The sequence below is a fragment of the Hippichthys cyanospilos genome, chromosome 4, assembly GCF_059441005.1.
Source record: "Hippichthys cyanospilos isolate Australia breed blue-spotted pipefish chromosome 4, RoL_Hcya_1.0, whole genome shotgun sequence".
NCBI lineage: Eukaryota > Metazoa > Chordata > Actinopteri > Syngnathiformes > Syngnathidae > Hippichthys > Hippichthys cyanospilos.
This window is the reverse complement of record NC_142372.1, coordinates 3,083,488-3,110,588: the sequence shown is the minus strand read 5'-3', so window position 1 is coordinate 3,110,588 and position 27,101 is coordinate 3,083,488. Positions and strand designations below refer to the sequence as shown.

Below are 27,101 nucleotides of genomic sequence, written 5' to 3'. Positions count from 1 at the left end.
GAATGAGTCTCTCTACTGTGCGTGCATGTGATCCAACGGAATTACCCCATGCGCCGCGAGCGGAGCAAAGCCGAGCTGAGCCGCATACAGAGTTGCCCAGCTCTGCCACGACACTGTTGTTGCTTGTCGAGCTGGAGTCTGCCCCTCCCCCGTTCCGCCGGCTCTCCCCTCCCCCAGACTGCGGCAGGGAGGCAAGCGGGGCAGATGGTATCCTAGCAAGCAGAATGACCCCGGTGTTCCTACCCCTTGTTTTGATCCGGCGGTCCCGATTGTCCAAGCCTAATCCTACACTAGTCAGAGTTGCTGGACTGCTGCCAGCGCTCTTATTACGAACACAAAGGCTTTTCATTCCGGCTAGGGTGCGAGCTTACTCATCAGCAGACACACCACTTCTGGACGATCACAAACAAGACTTCCTCCGGCCGGAGCGCGTACACCCTTACCTCTTTCAATGCTCGCCAACATGCCCTTTCTTTGATATTGTCTTTTGTCCTGTTAATGTTTGCCGATAAGTGATTCCTAAAAGGTGCGCTTTCCTCAAGGATGTGTTGGTATTGTGAACGGTTAATTATTGAATGGCTTACTCGAACACGTCTAAAGGTAAACGCGTCTGTTTTCCATGATTTACTGTGAAGAACAAGTTATGGCTTGCATACTTACGGCTTATGTTCGGTACAGTTGTAACGTGGTGGCAAGGTAGCATTGCAATTACATGTCAGCTCATAATTTGATGTCAGATGGCAGCACTTGCTTTAGGAAAACAGAAGCATGTAAAACAATTCAAATATTCTAAAGGAAATTCAAATACATTTTTGATTGTTAGCATTTTTTAGGATTACATTTAAACTGTGCTCAGCACACTACTTTCCGCTCTAGAAACATCCAATTTTAGACAAACCTCACCATAAACTTTGGTCTGTGCGCTGAATTTGCAGGCTGAAATCAAATATTTGAGTCAGCATGGTTTGTTAAAAAGTCATCGGTAAAACTGGAAACTGTGTCAAGAGTGTAAGCATCAAAATATGCAGTCTGCCAGGCCACCCTATACAAAGCGCTCAAGCGCACTGCTTGATAGCGGCTAATTTATGCTAAAGACAATTATGGAGACAGAGCCATCAGTTAACCCTGACAAATCTGAGAATAATTACTATTGAGAGGCGAAAATTCTGAGGATTAATTTGATTAGCGGTTTGTTGTCAATTAATAATCGCAAATCTTAAAAGTAGAATTTGCAAATTCATTTGACTGACAAGTCAAATTTCTTTCAAGACCTAAAACTTTGAGGATTCATTTGATTGGCGGTATAACTGAAGTTATTCCATTGTCAAATACAATTTCCCCAGTACAATGAACTCAAGGGTCAACTGTTCTAGCTCCTGCCAGAACCAATACAAATGTTTGTTTTACATAAATAAATATAGCACTGTGTAGCATAAAAAAAAAAAAAAAAATCAATGAGCGAATGTAAAGAAATAAACTACTTTTCAAACGTATAATTGCCCTACACACTGTAGTACTGGTGTGTTGCAGCATGCCTACAGGGCAAGGCCTAGTCAGTGAGATATGGAGCTGGTGTTGTTTTTTTGTGAGTTTTTTTTTTCGGTTTGCGGCAGGCTTTACGCACAGTATTTATGTACGTGCCTGCTCTGAATCTCTTCAACCAAAAGACCATTCAAATTGCACACTTTGAAATAAGCAAATCATATTGCTATTACATTTCAAATGCATTTAAAAAACGTGGCACAAAACTGTCTGTTGGTGGAAATTCAGAGGGGAGGTTTGTCCGAAACTGATTGAAAAATTGAAAAGTAATTAATGGAAAACAAGCCTTTATCTGATTTGATATTACTTGTTTAACACAAATTGGGAAACAAAATCTCTCGGACCTGCTTCATCTTGACAAGGAAGGCGATCTTTTTCCACTGCTACTTAGCTTTCGTGAAGATAAAGGGACATTGTTCCATCTTGTCACAGAGTTTCAAGATGGCAATCCGCCATCTGGCAGATTTTTCCAGGATTCAACAGAGATATTTGAGAAACATGAACTTTTACACAACGATTTAGGTGCCATAGAGATTCACCATAGTACTTTACTTTTTGTCCAATGACATATTATTTTTCTAATAATAAAATGTACGTAGTGGCAGGCTGGATCTTGCTTGGTACGCGCAAACTTAATTAATGTTGTGAAAGCTCGTGTGATATAACATGGCATTTTGGTTGGATTAAACATCTGCGCTGTTACAACACCATTAACTCGTAGATTCGACATTTGAAATCATACACATGCTTGCTGTACCCGGCAATTAATGACATTTGGTTGCAAAACCAGGGACACGGAAATAGGTCAGGTGTGTTCTGTCGCATGCATCAGTTGGTGTACATTTATATTTCCATATAAGGGGGTCGCTAAATTTGAACACAGTATGTTTAACAACACAAATGGTTCAAGGCCTTGTCTACTGTTAAGCGATTTCAGCAAAAATTTTGGATTAAGAGATTTCAGCAAACATTTAGGATGTAAACACGCAAGTATAGTCTACAGTTAGCTGGGGTTAAAAAGAAAAAAGTATGTGATTGCCCCGATCAGCTATATGGCTAAATTAAATCAAAAACTGGGGATTTGCCAAATACTTTGGATCCCCATCCGCATGTAGCAATCATAAATCAGAGTTTCACATCATCACACTATTTCCCGCCACAGACACCGGCGCCGTGGCGAAACTACTGCCGCCTAGCGGCTTGGCATGCTTGTAAAAGAATGAAACTGCGCTATGCGGAGTAGTGTATTAGCATTTTTTATTAAATACACAAAGCTATACGGACGGATTGTTTTAACACGCAAAGAGAGGAGAATGATCTGGGTTTAAATAGCCTGGTTACATGCAGACAAGGCCCACGTACGACCAAGAACACTCAGATACGAGTCTAGCCAGGATTCAGTATCAAAGGAGCCCGCAGTCTTAACGATCAATAGGACAAAACTCTTGGAGGGCTTCGTGCTCCGGCTGCAGCAGAGCAATAAAAGTCTTGCGGCCCAGCAAAAATGAACGCATAAAAATGGCTGCGCTGGATCGCTCGTCTGAAAATCGTAGCTCAACTCCATGTGCAAAATAATACAAGCATCCGTTATGTACCACCCAACGTCGTTGGCAAGATGGTCGGATCAATCAATCCTCTCTGTGTGCGCTAGAGCTGCAGTATTGGCACAGGAAGAGAAGAGTAGGGCGAATGTATGCATGTGCATGCATGAAAATCTTAACGCAGCATACACATCATATTGCAACCATTACAAAAGCTTTAAGATATTCATAGGCACGTATTATTTAAGTAGCCGTCTGTATACGAGTGCCATGGTACTAGGCATTACGGCGGGGTCGCAATCTGCATCTCAATCTTCGGAATGCATGGACCATGTTTTAAAATAAGCATCTAAATAGATATAGGGTATGACAGGAACTAAGATGAAACCACGATTTTACTTTGGAAGAGTCGCCCTGTCTTTTTGGAAAGCCGAACGCCAGACAATGATACACCACAAATATTACTTCTGTGCAACAACTGAAGCCAAGGCCTCGGTGGAAAGTGGGCAAGTCAGGAAGAGCTGACATTTTAGTTTTCAGCTCATGTCCCTTGTAACAATACATGCACCGCTTATTCCTCCTTTAAAATCACCACACTTTCCAAGCGGTTCCCCTTTACACTACCATCCTCGAACTACTGCGGTTTTTAGGACAAATCTTCCCAAACGATTCCCTCATTAAAATTCGAAATGAAAATCTACTTCGAATGTCCGATCATTACAATTGGAGAAGAATCTTGAGAATCAGGGCATAATTAACCAGTCACCTGTAAAAGTACCCTCTACCCCCACTGCCTTTGCTCTCTTCTCTGGCCTGTGACATCACCAGCACTCTACTGCACGCTCTATATTTAGCTGCTCACTCCCCTGCTGGGTCTCACTACTCAGTCAATGCCTGAGCTTCGACTCCCTCGCCGCCTGCCTCGGAAGACACGTCTTAGCCATTCCAGCGGAGAAGCTCGGATGCCTTCGAAATATGAAAACGGAGTAGAAAGAGAGGGACTAAAGAAGAGAAGAGGAAGACGATTGAGGAAGGCATAGGTAAAGATTGGAAACGCGGACCGGTGTAGGGAAACGTGATAAGCCAGTCTTGTTTCGCCACACTGTCAGAATGCGTGCTATATGCACACTCCAATAACCCAAGGCTGCAGAGCTCTGCATTACTAAGATGCACTCTTCCAACGCAGCTCAACAGCAGATTATAAAAGACTGCGTGTGTGGGAGAGAAGCTGGGGGAGGGTGTTGTGTGTTGGTGACTGGCATTTCAAACATCCTTCCTGCACAAAATAACATCCTGTGAAGATAATCCACGAGTGTGTGACCATTTATTCAGGCGCACGTTTTCTCAGATTACCAAAAGCATTGAGCTTTAGCTATGAATCAGCGGTGGCCAATGAGAGAGGGATAGTAAAAAAAATGTTTTTAAACCAACCCACCGCAACATCACAATGTTTCTTTGGAGTCTGGCCACCATGAGTCAAGTTATCAGAACTGGTACTGCCGTTATAGAAACCAATGAATGTATATGGGTGAATATATCACTCACCATTGACGACATTAAGTTCCAACAAGCCCAGTCATATTTTGATGAGCGTTACAACGGCGACGATATAGCGCTGTCGAGAATGAACCAACTTCTCATTGGCACATTGTCGTTCTCCGCGCGTTGTCGATGTTAATTCTTTGTATCGCGGCCCTTGCTCCTCGCTGCCATACCTTGATGTTAAAAGTGCAAAATGATTGCTTTCACTTTTTTTGTTTTTACTGCCAGTATGTGGTAGGAACATTGTTGGCTTTCCCCACATACTGTATGACACGGAATATTTTAACATCTTCATGCTTCTAAGGTATAGTTTTATTGACAGTGTAATGACAAATAGGAATCTTGCCCAACACACAACCAACATAGGAATTCTCAAGCAGCATGCAAATTCCGCCGACGAGTTTGTCAAGACTCCACCATTGGTTTTACACGATTTAGCAATGTTGCGGTCGACAGAGAAGCACAGAAAGGTTTTTTTTTAAATAAATAAACAGACATAAACATATTGGGAGCACCCCTTGTTTTTAATGACTTGAGCATCAACACAGCATGGTCAACGCAGCATGGTCTTACCCTAAAGTGCAGCTAAAAGAAAAACTAATCCATCAATATGATTCCAATACAAACCCTTAGAAACACATTGTTTTATAAATTTAGAAAATATTTATAAAGGATGCCAGCTAGTGCTGCGCGAGTGTACATTAGTAGCGTTAGCACAAACCTGCCTTGGAGCCGAGTTTACTGGATAGCTTTTATAAATAAAATGATTTAACAAGTAAAACATGGCCGATTGCATATTTTGTGGTCATTGTACAAACACACATGAAAGGGGTAGACTCTCAGAATGTGTCTCAACTGACAGGAGTTGTTCTCCAACACTATAAAGATCCACATCTATTTCCAACTCACTCCAGCTGGCTGTCTGGCTACATCAGTGGCAAGCTGCCAATAGCGAAAAAAAGGTAAAAACCAGCATGGTCACAATGATCATCTAGGTTGAAAATAAAGGCAACTCTGTGGCGTAAGTGCAGCTTTGCAGGGTACAGAGAAATAGTGGTGCGTGACGAAACTCTGACTGCCACAACTTGGCTGAACTCAATTGCTTAGCGGGGTCGCTGGTCATTGTAAACAATGACTAATGCAGTCTAGTAGTCCGTGACAAAGATTGGACCAAAATGTAGACCAAAAACTGAAAAGCAAAATTGCGGACAAGCACAGACAATCTCAAAGCTACAAATCCACCTTCAGAGATCTGGATGTTTCTCTGCCAATTCTGAGTGAAAGATTATTTAAAAGGAGAAAAGTGTTTGAGTTCTGAAAACCCGACCACTGGATACATTTATAGTGCTAATACACACAGCGTGTTGGTTTCCCCAACAACATTTCTAAATATAACCCTCCACAACTGGAGCAAATGTTGAATAATGAAGCTCACAGGGCTCTGTACCTCGCAGACGGATTTAGATGCTGAGATTCAAGGATGCGAGGCATGAAAGTTCCATCAGTTTGGATCAACTGCTGCATAAGACAATTTAAGAATAGCCATTAATTGCAAGTGGACAATTTATCTTAATTGTATCAATATTTCAATGTGGACACTCGATAATATTAAAACTAAAACAAAGTCGAGTCAAAGCATTTGCCATGTAGAATTACGTTTCTCCGTACATTGAAATTCTTACTTTGCCGTCCACATGAATGACGTAAAAATGAGTACTAAGAAGTTAGGATAAAAAAAAAAAAAAAGTGTCTACTTGACACTTTGGCTTGACAAACACAAGATACCAATTCCTCTGTTTTAAGCTATCATCAGTAGTCTTTCCCTTGATCCAAATTTGACAGAAAGTATTCATTTCTATTCTTTTTGACAATGATTCTGTTGCTCTACTGCTATTACAGCAATTTACATGCCCAAGAACAATAAGGCAAAGGCCAGAGTGAGCAGAGGGCCACAGATGTCAGTCCCGCCACCCTCCCCCATGACACATTCAGCTAACACTTTGCTTGGTGGATTGCAAGTAGAGGACAGAATAGTGTTGCTAGAAGGAGTGGAAAGAGACGAGGAAGCCATTGTTTTCTATTGCCCAATTTCATGTCTACAATTTCTTTCCACTGCATATTTTGACAATTAATTCCGTGGTGGTCCAAGCAAATGATATGGTCAGACGGAACGTGAGTTGAGCTTTTTTTGGGATGTGATAAAGAAGTAAACAACGATTTGCGTAAAAAGGTGCGACTGGTGCGTTTAAGGTGACATGAGAGGGGCTATAAAACACAGTGCGTTGCTAAAGCAGAAGAACAGAAGTTCTTCTAAGCAGGCTTCAGTGATGCATCAAAAAATCTCAACTTTTTTCAATTGAAAAACTGCATGGGTTCAATTATCTTTCTGTATGTTGACCTCAAAGAACTTTGCTAGCTCTGGATGGGACCTTAGATCTGAAGTTGTTTCTTTATCTTCCGAGTGTCTACGCCTGTGCTCAAGATACTAGATTATGTCAGCGAGAAAGGAGTGTTTCCTGTTTTGGACTTTTCGCCTGACAGCGGTGAGCAGCAAGTATGCACGTTGTCTCCAAAATAATTAATTGGCAACCACTGATTTTCTGTCAAAGCACTTCTGTTTTTCTCTCTAATAACGCAAACAGGTGTGAATGCACCTGACTACCCCGAACTTGCACAATGAGGTGCACACAAAAGTATATTCAAAGAAAACAGCTGCTAGTGTTAATGTCAGTATGCGGTATTAATCGTGATTTATTTGCTTGCTATTTTGTTTTATGATTATTCTGTACATGGCTGTGGCCAAAGCTGTGTAACATCCATGTATTGGGCCTGCATTTTTCTTGCCGCTTGATACTTAAAGCAGCCGTGTTTCTACCATCCCCCCAAAAGACGCCCTCCCTAGTCTTCTTTCCATTCTACAAAGTGGCCTGCAGGTTGGAGGAGGGGGGCTTGGAGGATAAAGTGGCGTGGGAAGGGTTAAACCCAAACTGCTCCATCTGCTTCCTGTTCTGTTTCCCTGGCTGGCCCCTGCCCAGCTCTTAAGCAGGCTACAGCCTGATGCAACACATTGGAACACATTCTGACTACAGGATTACACACAAAAAAATAACACTCATCATGATAAATATGTTGATATTTTCAATAAAGATATTTACTTATAATTATTTGTGACTTGGACATTTTATTACGGACAGTGTAAAAGGGGCATAACAAGGAGCTCTTTCCGCATACTTTAGTCTTTTCAACCAGGGTAGCGTTCCACTCGATATATTCAGATGTGCAGTGGGAAATTATCCAATTTCCGTTTTTTTTTTTTAAACAATGTACCGTTGCTGTAATATTTCCATGCACCATCCTTCTGTGTACATTTCTGATGTTATAACCTACAGCTTCTAGTCTGGTGCGACCTAAAGATGGCAAAAATGGATTTTCAGCTAATTTTGTTTTATTTGGTAAATCCGAACAATAAGGTATCTCACAGCTTAAACATCAATGGCATGATAAGTCAGTTGGCTACTCAATTTTACTCAACAATCTCCACAACTCGCAGCATTTCCGCAACGTGTATCAGCAGTGTGTCCGAACAAGTGGCCTTACTTCACTGGGGTCAAATTCCTAAGTTGACAAAATGTACTCAAAAGTAGATCATCAACAAATCTATGAGTCTAAACACTCAACAAATAACTTTTTATCGACAATAAAAGACAGGCGCAGCAAAGTAAATCCAAGACTTGTTGAATTCGCTAATATTAAGGTGTGAGAGCAGTGTGTACGTTTGCAATGTGAAAGACAACAAGGTCAGTTTCTCCCGGGAGAGGTGTTGGCTTTCTAACGGACTCCAGCCATTTGAAACCAAGGTCACAACTCGGTGCGTCTAAAAGAGGGCATAAGAAGGATCAGACAGGGCCAAAGTATGACATGATTGACCTGCAATGATATAATATACCTAATTTGTTTAAATAAGTACACAACAGACGAAAGTATCTATTCTACAATGCACCATTCAGGGTAGAATTCCCTGAAATGAGATTCCAAACAGGCATAAGCAAATCAGAAAAGAAGCCATTATGACAAGAAACTGTAGATCATAGATCCGATCTTAAGTTCCGTCTGCACTCATCTTTAACAGCCCCTTACAAGGTTTCATCTTGCTCTTTAAGAGAAAGAAAGAAGACCTTTGCAACAGACAAAAGATTAGAATGGAATTTCCTACATAAACCAACACTAGACTATTGAAATAGTTTGTTTTTCAACTAGAGGAACATAACAGGGTTCATCCAACTTGAGGTGAGTCATCAAAAGTTGCGTGATCTAGCTTTAATTTCATATTTCTCGGGCACATACCGCAAGCCATTGAGTTCTCTACAGTCCTGAAACTCTCAAGGAAACTTGTGCACCTGTGGGGAGATATTTTGGCTCTCTTCTCATGAACAAACTGCTCCAGCTGTCTCAGGTTTGATGGCTGCCTGCAGGCTTCTCCAGACTGCAAGTTTCAGCTCCTTGATCAGATGTTCAATTTGATTTAGTCTCACAGAAGGCCAATGATTTGTCCAATGATTTGTTCTTAGCAAAAGATGATCTTAGTACCTGCATGTTTTGTGTCGTTCAACCTTTAGAGAACCCATTATAACTACAACCAAGGAACAGAGCTTTCTAACGCCTGTCATTATCCTTGACTAAACTCAGCTAAACTAAATTTTATTTATATACCACTTTAGAACAGCTGTTGCCATGTACAAAGGGCATAAATGTGGGGAACTTGTTCATGCAACAAAAAAAACAGCGAAAACAGTGAGTTCACAGAAATTAAACTATAAACAAAATATTAAATGAATACAAACAATGTAAAAATAGCAAATAAAAATACAATAACACAACAGTTCCGAGTCCCATAATGAGTCGAAAGCCAAAGAGGAGTTAGTACTGTGTCTTTAAACAAGTTTTAAAGTTGGACAGGAAGGGGCCTTGCATGACAAGCTCATTCTAAAGAGAAGAACTGGGCACACAAAAGGCTCGATTCCCTCAGAGCTGCGCTTAGTCTTACGCATCTCCAGTAATACATGGCCTGCAAACCTGAGGCCCTGGGCAGGTCTAAGGGCGGAGAACTTTGGCAAGGTAAGATGGGGCAAAACTGTTTTAAACTTTTAAACGCAAGAGTTTTGTGTTCCCTCTTACGAGGATCCGATAAGAGGTAAGCAACAATATTTTGGACCAACTGAAGTCCTTCGCTGGCTGATTCCAAAATAAAGTGCATTTCTGGAATTGAGGCCGAGATGTAACAAAGGCATTACTCTTTTGACGTGTTGCTGGGAAAGGAGTGGCTTTACTTGGGCTGTGTAAGATGAAAAAAGATGGATTTAAGAAATCATGTCCAACCCCTAACCCCCAAATCATTGCGTAGTTTAAAACCTACGTCCAAAACTGTTGGTTTCAGATAAGATGCCAGCGGCAATGACCCTGAGATCATGTCCTGCACTAATTCAATACATACTGTGATGAATAAAACAAAGCAACCCTAGTACATTACCGAGCCTCCTGCGTCTCAAATTCTACCAGCAAAAACATATAAACTTTTATTTTTGCTTCTGTAAATTGGACTGAAGTGACTTGTTGAAAAGCGCCAGTTTTGTGTACTCACTCATCCAAATTCTCACTGATGCTTTGCGGCTTGTAAATGAGCATTTTGGCAAATCCCAGTCTAGAGTTATGTCAGTTACCGTTGTGGTTTTTTCTTCAACAGAAGCGTATCAACAATGTCGCCGAGTGTATTTTGGGCTACAGCATACAACAACATAATGCATATCTATGCGAACACAATTCTAGAGACGAAAACAAAGTGCAAAGAGAAATGGATACGCCTATGTTATCTTATCCTTTCCACTTTGGAGAAGGGTCTAACAGATCTAAAATTAGTCATCAGAACTGAACAGCGTTTGGTGCTGTGGCCACATTTGATAGCGACTGGCTCATACACAATACCCTGAAAGCACACACTATTACGTCTATAAAAACACATGGCAGAAGGCCAACGTGCATCCAAAATACAAAACCCCAGTGCTCCGACGTTAGTAATAATGGCACACAGCTTGCCAGGAAATAGCCTGGCAGTAGGCAAACCACAAAAAAGTGGGACGGAATGCACACTTTTGGAATTATGAACTGAAATTAAAAAAAAAATTAAAAATTAAACACCGCCTATGAAAAGAATGCTCCACTTGTATGTCACCACAGGGTATGATGAATGGGAAGTGCAGCATTGGTAAAGATGCATTAACTTCCAATCTTTGAAACGGTGTGACCTTGAGTAGACCTTGGATTCCTCAGCCTAAAAGGTAAGTGCCCCATAATGCTAGTTGTTCTTCGCACTCTTCTACTCAGGGCCACAGTGGCTTGCTTGTCTTGTTTCCTGAAAACAGACTCCGTCTATACAGTGTAACTGTGCAGTCTGCCCAAAGGGGAGGACAAGAAGCCGAAGAGAGGAGGAAGAAGGGAGGTAAGGGAAAACAAAGCCTCCATAGTCGTTTCTCCAGCCGGGCAAGGCTGAGTTACTCTTCCCGGGGCAAGTTATGTAACGCGACATGCAAGGCCCACTTCTGCGCTCAGAACTGCCGCACAAACTAATCTCAAGTGAGGAACAAGCCCTGTTTGGGGCAACGAGATCCAAGGGGGAGTGCACAGAGGACAGGAATGAAGAAAGCGTGATTACAAGAATTTCGGTCATGTATTCCAGATTGAATCCTACCTTCCTTTTGAGTGGGGCTGGCCCTATCAAATATCTTTAGAATCGAGTGTTTTCTCGACTGTTTCATCAATGAATTGAATACTCGGATACAAATTTCATTTTGCATTCTGGAATATTGCAAAACCATTTTTAAAATGATCACTAAGACGCTGAAATCTGAACATTTGGACGATTTTAAGATAAACATTAGCTTTAAGCGATTGCTGGATTATCAAAACAGTTGCCTATTCATTTTGTAATGAATAACTCCATTGTACGCTTGTACATTACAAGCTAGAGGTACAAAGGTGAATTAATTAAAAGAATAACAATAAATTACCCATTTCATTGATAATATTTTATTATTTGTTTAGGGGCACAAAATCGTCCAAATGCTCAGAATTTCAGTCTTGAGACTGGACAGTCTCATGTTCCTTAGCCCTCTATGAGGTAACTCTAAATTGGAAAACAATTGTGGACAAAACCAGCAACCGAATAATTGTTGACAAAATAGTCGACAGCTTAATTAGTTTTTAAAATCATGAGTTGCAGCTCTAATACAAACATTTAGGTTGCATGACAGTGCAATATGAAGCAAATTTCATCATTTAACGCGTAGTAAATTACTGTTTATTTTTGGTATTTGGCGATTAAAAAAAAACAACAACGAAACAACAATGAACTAATATCACAGAAGCAGGATTGTTACACTCACCAACCATTTTGAAACTTGTTTAACTACCATTGCAGTTATTATTTTCTGACGTAAAAGCAGACGCTTGCAAATGTTTTGAGTACATAAATGATAATCAGTCTCTTGTCATGGATGACTAAAAAGAATTTAGGAATAATGACTGTTCCGAGGCTGACAAAAGTGTTTGGACGATTTTAATTTTAAAAATGGCTCTAGATAATTACCGGAATCGTAAAATAGTCGATTTATTTGATGACTGCTTGAATGTCGATTCATTTTCACAGCTTTACAAACTGGTAAACAAATATTCTTATTCAACTTCTGCAACGTTGAGAAACTGTGCTTTTTTCGAATAAAAGGACGGAATTTAAGGTCCAATCAACCAGTTAATCGACAAAATAATCCACACAAAAAGTTGCAACCCTGGCATATAAACATTAATGTATCCACCTATCGATTAAAACCACGCTGTTCTGTAAAATCTCGGTCGGGAGAAACACAAGCATTGATCTTGTATTTGCTTCGTGAGGTTATTCTCAAGACAGTGAAAATACAAATCAGCAGACGCCTACAACGCTTGCAACCCAGGTGGAGGATTTAAAGCGGTTAAAAATAAAGGACCGATTCTGATTTACTGAGCTGCTTGCCTGGAAACCATGTGACTGGCATCACATGAGGAGATGGAGGAGGGTGGCGCGCGGCTGTGCGTGCGTGTGTGCCTGCGTGCCCACAGGCACAGTGTGTATTCCACTCCTGGCACCCATAATAAGCTTTGTGATCAGTTTCCTTGGTTTCCACTGACAGTAAGCAGATATAGGCAGCTCAGGGAGGTAAACAGAAGCAGCGCTGGCTGGTGCAATGTCACAGGCAGAGAGACAAGAAAGCTTGGTGTGAGTGGAGAATGAGGAGGGATGATGTATGCAAAGCAAGAGCAATCAGAAGATGGCTGCTTTCATTGACTGTCAGATAAATAGAGATTTTAAACAACGGCGCATCACATTGGTCAAGATGAAGCGAAGTCAGAACCACAGAACACACATTAGAGTGATTTGAAAGTAATCGGAGCAGCTTGTATTTTCCTCGAAGGGATGCAGACTTTGAGTATTAATTAAATCTATATAAAGTATATAGAATGTTTTTGCTTGGTAAAAAATAAATGCAAGCACAGAGGGCCAACGAAGCCATTTTTACTAATTACTCATTTGTTTTGATAGGCACATTTTTGGATAGAATACAAACTGAGATTTTACATTTCTAGAGATTTTCTAGAGGATGCTCTAAACACTGCCAATGGGCATCGTCCAATGAAATGCCAGCACCGTTACGTGTTTTGTTTTTGTTTTTTAGCTTCCTTATTGGGCGTTTCAAATATGATTCCAGAAAAAAAGTTGTGTTGTTTGCGTCGAGTAAAGACTTGTGACTCTAGCAGCAACAGGCCATGTGGCGTAAAATCAGCTTTAGTTTAGACAAAGATCTCGTCCCATCCCTAAAGTGCGACCATGAAACCTAATTTTTACAAAAATACCCATTTCAACGATCGAGGGTAGTATATTTAGCATGTGAAATACATCTGCTAGTTTATGATGCATGTACGAGTGAAACGTGCTAATGTTGGGATTTTGTTGGAACTTGAGCTAGTTGGGCAGTACAGAAGCAGTGGCCCAATTTTCCTTTGCAAAAACACAATAGACAGCAAGGCACAAGTTCAGTGTGCACTAAGCCCTGTTCTTAATGCATGCATTCCAACGGATAGGGCGCAGTGCTAATATGCTTTCAGACGGCCAACCGGTACCAGAAACGTCTACCCGCAAATGCCTGATGCTTGCAGCGTGTATATAAATACGTTTGCTCACACAATTCTTGAACCCAAGTTAAGAAATGGAAAATCCATCGTCAAATGCTACTGCAAAAGCATTTAACGTAAAATCCCATGGATAATATGCACCCGCGCACTTGTATTTGTCTATAAGATTTGTGATTTGCTAGCATACTTTATTTATTACACTGGCCAAGATATCTTTGTGCTAAACATAGTTTCATTGATTCTGAGTGTCAGGGTTTCATTTTGTTCAAAGTAACATCAGATGCACAGTAGCCATTTTGCTAGTTGATAGCAAGTAACTAGAGAATAGAACATAAATAGTCTTTAAGCATCTGTAAGTAGCGGTTAAACCTGATTTCAAGGCATCGCTGTGTTGTTGACATTGGTGCTGTAGCACAGTTTATATAATGCGCAAGCAACTCCAAAAACGAGTCCAGTTGTTATATTGCAACACAATGCCGGGAACAGCAACAAGGAAATAATGTATTATTGCTGTTGCAAAACTTTTATATAAAAGTTGTCTTCACTCACCCCATTGGCAGCATGTTTCGTCAAGAATGGCATGAATGATTGTAGCTTTGTAGTTTAACTAGTTTCAGTCACGGTGACCAAGCATTTTGTTTGTTTATTTATTTTTTAAACAAAGTACTTTATAGTACATATATGTGTATTGTAAGATTTTTAATATCATGTTGGAAAGCATGTACAAATTTGTTTTACAACTAGGAACTGGTAAACGTATATAAAAATATTCATTTCATATTCTTATGAATACCAGTTGAATGAGTTTGGATGATGTATATATGGAACCATGTCTTGTTTACAAGATTTTACAGTCACCTCATAAAATTACAACTTTGTCGTATAAAATGCTGCAAAACCCTGGAGGTAATTAAAAAAAATATATCTGCATAACGGAGTTCCAAAACCTAGTTGCCTTGCAAATGTGGTGGTTGCAAATGCCTGGGCATGGGTTGGCATGAAAGGTTACGCTCCAGAAACATCCTTTGCCATAATATGACACTCTATTATGAGAACAAGCAGTGACTGATCAGCGTGCTGTATTTCTGCGACGGTAGAACGGGAACTCCAACCCAGCCTGCAGCAGAGAGTTTATAGCTCTTCAAAAGACAAGAGCCAATAAAAACAACATGTGGCGGCATGCGACCGGCCCTACCAGCGAGAGCTCACGGGATGCCACCAAAACCACCAAATTTTCCAGGGTTTCTATTTGGGCTTCTTAAGTAATACAGAGGGCTAATTTACAGCAAAAAATGAAGCCATTCACATCAGCATGGTAAACATGTGACACAAGTAGCAGATGACATTCTGAGAGTTACGATTGAATGCTGTGATGGCTCGCAAACCGTGAAGCGTAGTTGGGACCGGTTTCACCTTGTGGGTGAACATTTTGTCTGTGAATAGTTGTATGTGGCGAGAGTCATCAAAAATGAAATAAAACCGATAAATTGCTTTTGAGGGCAAAACAAAGTCTCTTATTGTAACTACAATGGTGCAAAACATGAAAAGAGGGTTTTAACATACCGATTCCATGGTTGTGGGAGAATGTCAGTACAATAAAATCCAAAAAGAGAAGCACCAAAGAATCTTCGGGTGGACACAGATCCTGAAAAATGACAAAAAACAAACAAACAAAAAAGCATGATTAACGAGGAAAAGGTAAACAAAGCCTTGAGCAGCATGTGGTCTCTCTGAAATCGACAGTTCTATTTCAATTCATTCTGATTTATATGGTGCTGAATCGTAACAAAAGTTGTCTCTGGGCACTTTGCACCTGGAGCAGGTTGAAGACCACACTGCAAGCATAATGAACCCCATCTGATCTGGACCGAGACAAAGAAAAACTCCTTGGAATGAAGCCTCAAGCAAGAAAACCGGAAGGAAGTGCTTTGACCTGTTTTGCTTGAAGTGGAAATTGCCCAAGATGAAAAATGCGACAAAGGAAAGGCATGGCTAGCAACCATGCGTCCGGGGGTCGGCGACCCACGGCTCTGGAGCCACATGTGTTACTTTAGCATCACCCGAGTGGTTCCCTGGAGCTATTTGTTTTAATATAGTTTACCATTTTTTTTTTTGGACGAATGGCCCAGCCCTAGCTTAACAGCAACGTGTTTTGAAGGTTGCCAATGATGACTAGGTCATTAGTATGCTAAAAATAGTACATCAACAGTGATGTATTTCCAATGAAAATTATGTGTAAATCAACTTGTAAACTGTGACGTTCATGCCTGGGGGTTCAACAGTACATGCTAGTTTGAACTAGATGAACAGAAATAACACCTTAACACATAAAAAAGCAGTTCAGAAAATCCTTGGTCATATTCAGCCCAACGGGCCCTGCTCTTGTTTCAAACTTCCTGGATTGCCACCCTTCTCCCTGTTCCATTCCAACAATGAGGACAAGGGTTTATCGTGGATTTGGGAGGCGGGACATTGAAGCATATTTAACAGAGGCCCAGTGTCGGGCTAAACTGGTAACATTCCAGTCAGTGTTGCACTCCCTAATCCATTTGAAGCCACAATTGTTCTCTCAATCTAGTTCAAAATGCCTTAAAGTCGCACAAATAAGTTGGTGGTAACACTAAGCATTTTTACACGTTGCTGAGTACTGTGAGACAACAAACTGATATTTACTGGATGTTCAATGCCACGGTATGAGTATAAATTAAACACTGTGAAAACCTAAAATAATAATTTCAAAAAAATGGGCGGCCTTTCTATTACATATCCTCAAAGACGCATTGGCGCAAAAAGACTAGAAATGGATAGAAGTGGATAGCAGGTGGGTACTAGGACAGGATTAGGGCCAGACCTCACCGGGATGGCCTACATGGCAAGGAGGGATGATAGATGGGTATTTGTGTTTTTACTGGAGTGGAACCTGTTGTGGGTTCCCAGCGGGAAGCTGAGGATTGACGGATTGTAATAATCCATCCAGGAAGCAGAGTACTGCCATTCCCATCCCCCTCCCAAGACAAGAGGAGATGTCAGCCAACTGACTAACAAACAGCTGAAGTCAACAAAAAAGTAACCTTGCATTGAAGTCAGCACAATGAATGCATATTGAAGTATGTCAACTCCGCAATGCAAAACCAGAATCAACTAAATTCTAGTTCCCTAAAATCCTAAATACCGAAACAATAACAGCAGGTAAAAAAGAAACCCAAAGGTTGTCCCAATCTGATATTGACATTAGCGCAGTATCAGCTAAAATTAAATAAGTCTCTATCTAAAATCTATGCTAAATTAGCTATCGAACACAAAAAAACCCTTCCACACACATCCAATTACAATTTTAATAGATTCTAATGCAAACACATTTTTAAAGGTTTGATTTATTAAAATAAATAAATCCTGTAGAAAACAGACGATAATTTTAAACTTAACATTTATAGCTTGTGCAAGACTTACATAAACGTCATAACGTATTCTAATGTATCTTTCACGAATCTCGGCATTCAATACTAGATATATACTTGTTTTATTTATTTGCAAGAAATAGGGTAGAAGAAGGTCAGAAAATGGCTGGCACTGAACTTAAGAAGAATTTAAGAAGTTAGTAAGTACTGTAAACAAGTTTTGTAAACCCCTTGTCCGGAATTGTGCCACTTAAGAAAAACATTGATTTAACAACTAAGCTAATTTTCAATTCATTGATTTTTTGGAAAATGAATTGAGTTGATTATTTATTGGTCAGCCCTACTCCGAAAAGAAAAATCCAAAATCTATCATTCCTGCTGACATCAGATTGGATCAATCACCATTATTGGGCATTATGGGCTTGTACGCGCCTCAGTTGTGCAGTCAAATGAACGAAGATATGTCCCCACAGATATGAACAAACAGCTCAAAACAACGTTGTTTCTCATTTTTCACTGCCCAACTAAACACTGCTTGTTCCGGGATAGCAAGCAAACAAAAAAGCCACCTGTGGTGGAAAAAAAAAAAAAAAACAACAAATAGTTGAGTAGCAGAAGTGAAAATATTGCACGTTCAAAAACAAACTAATAACTAGGTAAGGATCTTTGGGTAGAGCAAAAATTTGCCTTCAACTTGAACACTGCAACTTAGACATTTGCATCTTTGGCAAAATAAGAGTTTGTGATTCAGCAGGACAGATCTCAGCACTGATACAAATGCTTCATTGTGTGCGGATGTGGTTTAAGAAATTCACTGTAAGAATGCAATTCATGAACGGTAAACTTCAACATGAAATATGGTACTGGGAACAAATTGTTCTTTAACCCGCAAAGGGTTTAAAGCAAGGGGAAAAAAATGTAGCAGACAGTTTGCTATCAATAATCTGAACTTTACAGCATGTAAAGTGAGGAGTGTCAGTTGGAATTTCAAACAGTTCTGAGATTGCAGAGTTGAGCAGCTAAGAGAGGGCCGACGACTCTAAGTACTGTTATTACGAATACCAGCTCGACTCGGGACACAGTTGCTGTAATGCAATGCCGTATCGCAGCGTGATGATTTGCACAAATGTGCCTGACAGCAGCGCACTGTGAGCAAAGACCGGCAAAAGCGAGTGAAAATATACTACAGCGCAAGTGGTCACCAAAAGTGCCATAAATTGACCAATTGTAGAAATATTAACGTGACTTTGCTAGAATTTTGATCATTTCTGGCCTCTAATCTGCCTCTTACTCCATGTATAAATAATATGTTAAACTACATTATAGTTGCACTATATTATTAACACCTTTGTTTCTGCTGTTGTTGTTTTATTGTATTATTGTTTATGTTTTATTATTCATCTATGTATTTATTGCTCAAACGTGGAATGTAGTCTGCTGCTCTGGGAGTGAACGGAATAAGAATTTCATTGTGTGGTATAATAACACTATACACATGACAATAAAAACTCTTGAATCTCTTGCCTTTAATTTCAAATAACAGCAAAAAATAAACGTGGATCGAGCAAGAGAGAAAAGTCACTTACAGTTGACATCTGTCATTCACCAGTAAGTCATAAGCAGTGCTTTAAAATTCTGTGAATACGATCCATTTTAATCCCATATGAAAAAAATCCAAAAATTGCCCCACAGTATTTCATACGGATTCATAAAAATAAAAAAGAATGATGTTTACGTTTACCGATGCCCAGATGTTGCAGCATATTTAGTTATATAAAGAGCCCCGAGTCTCGAGTGCAATTCCATTTTGCGCCAGCCTTCCTATGCAGAGTTTGCATGTTCTCCCCGTGCCCAGATGGGTTATCTCCGGGCACTCTGGCTTCCTCCCACATGCCAAAAACATACATGGTAGGAGTATTAAACACTCTAATTTGTTCTTTACGTGTGATTGGGTGTGTGAATGGTTGTTCGTCCCTGTGTGCCCCGCAATTGGCTGGCAACCAGTTCCGGGCATCCCCCGCCTGCTGCCCTAAGGCCTTGTCTACATGTAACCGGCTTATTTGAACCCGCATAGTCTCCTCCTCCTTGTTGTTGTTTACTTCAAGAAATCGAGTTTATACGAATCCAGGACAGCCTGGTTTCATTCACATACAAGCATGCCAAGTCGCTAGGCGGCAGTAGTGTCCCCTAATTCTGTCCAATCAGAAAGAACTTCCGCCTCTGATGTGTCCAATCAGAAAGAACAGCTTACTTGACTCGTTTTTTAAGTCGCTATAGTTGCAGCATTTCGCAAACTGTTGCCACCGCACAGATGTCAACAATTCAACATTGTCCTGTAATCAAGTTTAAAATTAAGGATGCAAAAACAACAAAAACAAAAAATACCGCTCCTAGTAATGACGTCAGCATTTAGGGGGTACAGCGTTTGCGGCTACAGCGCTCGTGGCTAGCAACGCTAAACACTGCCAGCAATTAAACAACCAAATGACCTATCAGGGTACATACATCTCTATACATGGTTAGCCAGGATATGAAAGAAAAACCAAGACTATTTTGAATGTTCATTTATATTGTAATATTCGGTGATACAGTCGTCAACACACAACAAATACTCAATTGGAAGTACCAGTTGGTTCACATAACAGCCCAGGTTTGGCCTGCAGTATATCCAGGCATCAGGTATCTGAGCTTATTGTAATATCTCCACTAATTAGATTTAGTCATCTGCTCTTCAATGCGCAAACACTGGAGAGGAAAGATGACACTGGAGGGTGTGGGGAGACTGCTGGGGGTGGGAGGTGAGATGGGCCGTAGTGGGGGAGGGGAAGATTACAGAAAAAGACATGAACACCACACATCTCCTCTACAAAAACATCTACATTATTGATGAGGACTGAATTCAATGGGCAGGGACTGCTGCACAAGCACCAAGATCCTTCAATTGCTCTCAAACAAACACGGGAGTAACGAAAACCGCAGGGTGAAACATCTGCATATAAGGTGTGAACGGCAATTTAAAAAAAATCGATGAATCATTTAGATCTGCTGATTTCCTTCGTTTTTTTAAATCAGAGAAATATGGACGAAAACAAATTTGATTTGTATTATACTGTCATAACGAAACATCACGTAAAATAACCGCAATTATGGTGAAATTGGGCATCTGTTAACTGTAAAATTTACCAGAAAACTAAAAGGATACTTATTGAAAGCAGAGATGTGAATACCAGAGAAGGAATAGGGCTGCAATGAGAAGATGGCAGCAATGCTCGTGACACAGTTAATGCTTTTTTTTTTCCTTGCCACCGTTACTTCAATGCGCACACACATTCGGGCGTATGCACACGCACACAGGCGTACACAAAACGAACACACAGCCCTTGATAAAAATGTTCTGCTGTTGTCAAGGTAACAGGCTCACAGGACTGATGGAGAAAAATATCTCATTCAAAAAAAAATAAAAAGATCGCTTCAAATGGTATCCATCAACCTTAAATGTGGACGTACCGTGCATAACAATCTTCCATCTGCAAAGTACTGTATATTTTGTGTTGGCTTTAGAAATCCTGCCTCGAAATTAGTTGTAAAACGACGAACAATCAGCAATTGGTCCGCACGTATTAATTGCTTCTTAAGAACCCAGAGAAATATTTGTCTTTATGCACCCAAGATAAAATGCAAAATTTCGACGAATCTCCCGGTTTACGACCTTCTAACACAGAGCGCACTTGAACTGTACTTTGTCATGTGAAAATGACATCATTACGCCCTTAAACTAATCCAGTTATAAACTTCCGAACCATGCAGTACACACACGATTAGTCACCAGAACGGTCAGTTTGAGGAGTACATTCACCACAGAAAGTTAACGTGTAAAGAAGCGCACCTGGAGAATCATCAATTTGAATCTCACTGGACAGATCGGTTTTGCTAAATTTTAGCAAACGGTGGTAACTGCTAATCCACCATGGTTGGCATGCAGCAAGTGGTGGCTGTAGGCAAAATTGAAAATATATGGCAGTACTTAAGACATTAAAACAGCAGCAGCTGTAATGCTTATCGTCAGAACTATAAATATTGGGACATAGGCATGATTCTCATCTTTTTGGCTTATAACGCAGGCACAATTGATTTGAAATTTAACAAGTCATTAGATCCAAATCATATCTGAAGACACAACCACATACATGCATACATAAATACCGGGTAAATCCAAATTATTTGAAGGCTAGTGGCTTAATAAATCTTTCAATGCAGCGCGAGATAAAATCATCAAAATTGTATATACATAGCAATTTTTTTTAATCAAAATAGTATAGTGAGTGCTACGTATAAATAATATACATGTATACAATAAAAAAACAAATAAAAAAATATAGAAAGGATTTATTTACCTTTCAGTGGCACTTGTTATGCCCATATTCCCCAGTAAGGGTAGCCTAGGCCAGCTTTGTATTTCTTGATTATCTCCAGCTTTGTTTCCATATAAATCATCTTCTGCCCTTGTTCCATATAAATCATCTTCTTACTTGTACTTCTTACTTTAAGAAAAATTACCTAAAACACCTGAAGATGGAGACCAAAGCAACACAAGTACAGCCAACCCCTAGGGTCATGACAGTTGTTTTTGTCGTAAAACGGGAAAATACCGTAAAGAGGAGACAAAAAAACGTCGCAATCCACGTCGTAAGCTCAAAAAAAAAAAACGTAAGGGAGGGATGTCGTAGACCGGGGGTCCACATTAAACTACCATAGCATGCTCAACCGGCATATTTCACAGAAGTGGCACCATTTTTTAGGGAGAACCATGCCTCGAATTGGGTTTCGGTGACTGGACAAGTATAATTGGTGGTTGGCTGAGCCCACAGACAGTTGTTTGTTTTGGTTTAATTTCATGCTTCTATAAATCAATTGGACAAATCTGTGCGAACAGGAGTTGACAGCTGTGAATCCTAGCAGAAAATCCAAATCCATTTTTTTTAAGTGATTTCAGAAACCTTTCATCCAATCCAAGTTCAGTCATTTAGTATTGTCGTACAGCTAGCACCATAACTCTGCATTTTACTGCAAGAACTTTGGTCCTTCGGTTTCTCCGTTACGCCTGGTAGAAAAACTAAAATAATCCCACACACTGATTTATAGAGCAACATGCAGCACACGACTTTCTCAGACCAGCTGTCGCTCCCTCCCTCCCTTCGCTCCCTTTCACTCTCACTCTTTTTCACACACACGCACACATACACCAACAAAGATAATTTCTGAACCACATCCAAAATCGGCCACAGAATACTGCTCAAATAGAGGAAAGGAATACAATTATGTAAGACCGTCCTCTGTAAAAAAAAAAAGAAAAAAAAGGGGCAGTGTGTTATCAGCTGATGAATTGTTAAACACCTTACAACAGTGTGCAGCAGATGTGATAGAAGCTACTACTTGTTTGTCATGAATAAGGTACAGAATACATATTAAACTACGGCTAAGCAATCTACTTTCTTACTTGGGACTTCCTTTGCTATAGTCACTCAAGGCAACGAATATGCGACCAGCGGTTGTGTGCTGACAGTGAGTAGATTGAAAACTCTTGCGGTCACATTTACTTCTTATGGCAAAAGGTAGTTTGTAGGGGAAAAAAATCACAGTCATCCGCTGCCCCTCTCCTGGCATGATCAATCAAATCAAGAATGACCACATGTACATTAGTTTAATGGTTGGATTGAGTGTAAATTGATTAGGCGTGCCTGGAAAACGAGACGCTATGCTAACAGCTGTTGCGTCGAGCTAGATAAATGCTAGTGTAGAAATAGAACTACCCAATACACTCCAATGTAAAAAAAAATAAATAAAATATATATATATATATATATATATATATATATATATATATATATATATATATATATATATATATATATATATGAACTACAAGGCTCCAAAAGAAGCATGTAAGTTACAGTATGCTAGGCTATATAAGTTTAACAGGGCCCAAAGATTTTGTGGAAGGCTCAAGTAAAGTAGTGATGGGATGGAGTGTGACAAGACTTGAGTTTATTCCGTGCTAGTTTACTTCAAAACTAACATCGTTTGAGCTCCACTTTGAGAACGGCATGAAACCGCAGCACACAAACGCAAATTGTCATCTGCAAAATGAATACACTTCAAGGGTAGCCTGCAAACACCAGAGTGCAACGTATGTTGTAGTGATGGTGGGCTGTATAAGACTAATTGACAATAAATAAAGATTTTTGTGATCGAGTTATCAACTTTTTTCTCCAGCCCTTAACGGGCACAAACAGGTTGTTTATAATTAATGCAATGCAAAGATTTATCGTTGAAAAGGAAATTAAGCAGGTTGTTCTCAGTTAGAAATGGAACTGATGCAAAGGTTGACACAAAATATTGATATTGGTTCATAAAAAATTGAATTATGTGATCATCTTTTGATATTTTTATGGTGTTTTGGAAAAGGGCTCTTTTTATAATACTATAAAGTGCAGCTTCTGCAGAAAGCATTTTTACTAACAAAAAGCTTATTCTATTGCTAAAGTTTTCAAATATACAGAAAAACTGTGTGTATATTGTAGGTCTTATGCAGAAAAACGGAGAAGCTGCCACAGAGCTGAAATCATTTTAAATGATTTGTGTCTGAAGAGGAAACAAGGCAATTAGGTACAACGCCCTTAGCTTCCTGCAAGTAGAACTTCCTGAGGACCTGCGGCTACTGTATGGACGTGGAAAACTAAGGGGAATCTCGTCAAGTGTGGAATGGGAATGAACAAGCATGAAGGTAGTGTACAGCGAAAGGGAAGGAGTCACAAAAACAAAACAATTTCAAATGCACGGAAAACCCAAGGGGGGAGATGATGAAACAGTCAACAGATCTGTAGTGCATAACTGTTATGGAAATGTGTGTGCGCGAGTGCGTGTGTATTTAACTGTCGCGTGCGCCATGTATGTAACCTGCTACCACACCCGCGCTAATGAAAATAGTCATGGCGGGTCATTATTTGTGCTAACACGTCTTGAGGAATTGTAGGAAGCAAGAACTAAAAGAAAATTTCAGGCAAAATTCTTTTGGGCCCTGCCACATCCTGGTCATCACCTTTCCAAACTCTTTCCCTCGGGTAGGCACCAGCAGACGTTCAAATAGATTCTTACCAATTCAATCATAATTTCATGGTTGGCTTTTGCAACTATTGGCCAATTCTGCACATCCCCGTGTTATAGTATTACCATATTGATTATTGGAGATTCAGCACTCTGCTTATTTGCATAACTATGTGGCCCAGTGTGAACTAAACTGGATTTGGATGCTGGCTAAAAAAAAAATTTGGACATTCAGCTGCTAAATCGGATATGAGGAGGAATTCAATTGGAATCAGATATGCCAGCAGTCTGAATGCAGCATTCTAAATGCACGATTTTGAAAATGAGCTAAATCGTAAGAAGGTTTTGAAAAATAGCTAGTAATTACTTAATAATGGCATTGCAAGCTATGAGCAAGCTATTTTTTGCAGTAGCTATGAATGCATTTACATTAAAACTGATTATGTATACAATAAACAGTATGCAGTTTTGTTTGAATATTTTGCACATGATTTTAAAACTTTTTAAGACAAAAATTGCTTTCGATAAATGTTGAGTTTATTACTTTGGTTAAAATCAGTCGTGGAGACTGTTCGATACAACTTTTTTTTAAGTAGGAATACTCAACTTTTGAGTAGTCACTGAAGAAACCAAGTATCGATATCACTAGTAATTTGATAAATCTTCCCAAAATGTTACAGATCAATACAATTTTTCGTCTCTTGACCGAAAAACGTAATGGGATGTCGCAAAGCACGTAACGGTAGCTTTATAACAGATTGCACTTGTGAGCTCTTCTTACAAACACAAGAGCAAGACTTATTTAAAAGTAAAAAAAAATGTAACCCCCATAAACACAAGAAATGTCACTTAATCAAAACTTCAAAGAACGAGGACTTTGAAATAAAGACGTCATTCATGACTCCAAACTCGGAAGGCTTTTCACACTATTTCCCACTGCTGTTTTCAACTAAATACAAGTCGCCCGTGACCTGTTAAGTGTTCTTGACAGATTTTAGCTCGCAGTTTTCTCAAAAGTCAGATTTTATTAACAGAAACCGACATGGCACATTAGGCCAGATCTCAAAACTACCAAATATTAATTACTGAAGAGTCACCTGGCTGGTGAACAATGATGAAATGAATAATACACTGCTATAAGCGATAAATTCTTCACCTCAAGTGAAAAACAAGAAAGTAGGCTGTGCTGGCTTTTGGCTTGTGTGATAAATGTTAACTTGGAGGGTGGGGGAAAATGCCCTACATCCATGCCAGAGATTACACTGCTGGCTGCTGTTTCTATTACAAAAAAAAAAAAAAAATCACTGCAGAGTGCGTGACAACTACTTAGACACAGATGAGCACAGATCGTATATTACAAACATATACAATGCATGCAATTAACTTCTAGGGTGTAGCGTGTTGAGAAAACCACCAGTAGATCGGGGCAGGTCAGTGCTTTTTATACGTTTCTTGCATAAGATGTATTTGTCTTCTGAGATAAATGTATTTGTGAAGCTTTTCAAGCATGGAAACCGAGAGAAGCCTCAACATGTGCCAACCCGTCTCTTGTTAATGAGGGGAGATCCTGTGGCAGGTGGAAGAAGGTGATGTTGTTTACTAGACGCGAATTATTCCGGTTTGGTGAGTAAAACTCGACAGTAGCAATGCTTTCCCTGTCAAGTTTACAACAGTGCACTTAAAGGACGCCATTTTTTTCCCGCAGAGATGTATGAGTGTTTATTAGGCCAAGGAAAAAAAAAACGTCAAAATAGTAAAAAGTAAATGTAAAAGACCATGTTATCAAAAGTTTGCGATTATTTGTTGTCTGTTAAGGCCAACATTAATGGTGATCTGTTTGCACGATGCCAAAATGGCATGGCTGCCACCGCTAAGCCTAGCGACGGTTTAATCCACAATTATGCTTGAATCAACACTTTTTTTGTAAGGGTACGCAAAATATAGCAATCATTGGCATAACGCATGCATTTTTGCAAAAACTAAAGATTTAGACCCTGTCTGTGCGTACATGTCGGACAGCAAGCCACACGCGCCGATTGTCACTATTTTAATCTTGTTCCACTTCATTTATAAATGAGAAACGGCAGGCTAGCTAGCGCAGCAAATCGTGGTGCAGAGGCACTCCTCTAAAGAACAGGGCCTACGATCGATGCATCACACTACCACAGAACGCTTGGGCAGATCAGAATAGATAAGGTCGAATGCACGCGGTTGACCAGTGATCTTTATGCGGAATAATTTAGACCGAAATGATCCAAAAAAAAAAAAAGGAAGAAAAAAAAGTTTCCACGCAAAAAAAAAAAAAAAATCGCTCAGGAACCATAAAACACATCTCAGCTGTCGATGACAATTAAAAAAATACCACTTCTATCACAATACTTTTTAGCCATTATGTAAAGCCCATTTTCCATTTCATGTAATTTGGTGAGAGGATAACCCCCTTGAAATAAACCATCTCATTTTCAAAGGGATCCTCAACTACCACTTGATAACTTTTACACTATGTTCATATATCAACGTATACTGTGTTCTCGCTTATCTCTGCCGAGTTGATTTGTTTTCTCAAGTCCCGCTAAATCACCGGTCTGTAGGTCCAGACCGTTAAGAAAATTAGATTCCTTCAAGAAAGTAAAACAATACATCTTTTACAGTCAAACATTATCCAATGTCGGAGAATGGTGTCAACATATTCTACATGAATTGAAACCGGTCGTCATTAAAAAATAAGATTCAACGAGGAATGGAAACCAGCGCG

General features: G+C 39.8%; 1 protein-coding gene across 3 annotated transcripts in view; it reads right to left on the bottom strand.

Annotated features, from left to right (window-relative positions):
• The window catches only part of ankrd11 (ankyrin repeat domain 11), a 76,169-nt gene that overhangs the window by 40,640 nt on the left and 8,428 nt on the right, over positions 1-27,101 (bottom strand). For all 3 annotated transcript variants that reach the window (XM_088412950.1, XM_088412952.1, XM_088412951.1), the window contains exon 2: positions 15,408-15,489. The gene's annotated coding sequence lies outside the window, so the exon portion shown is untranslated. The remainder of the gene's footprint in view (positions 1-15,407; positions 15,490-27,101) is intronic.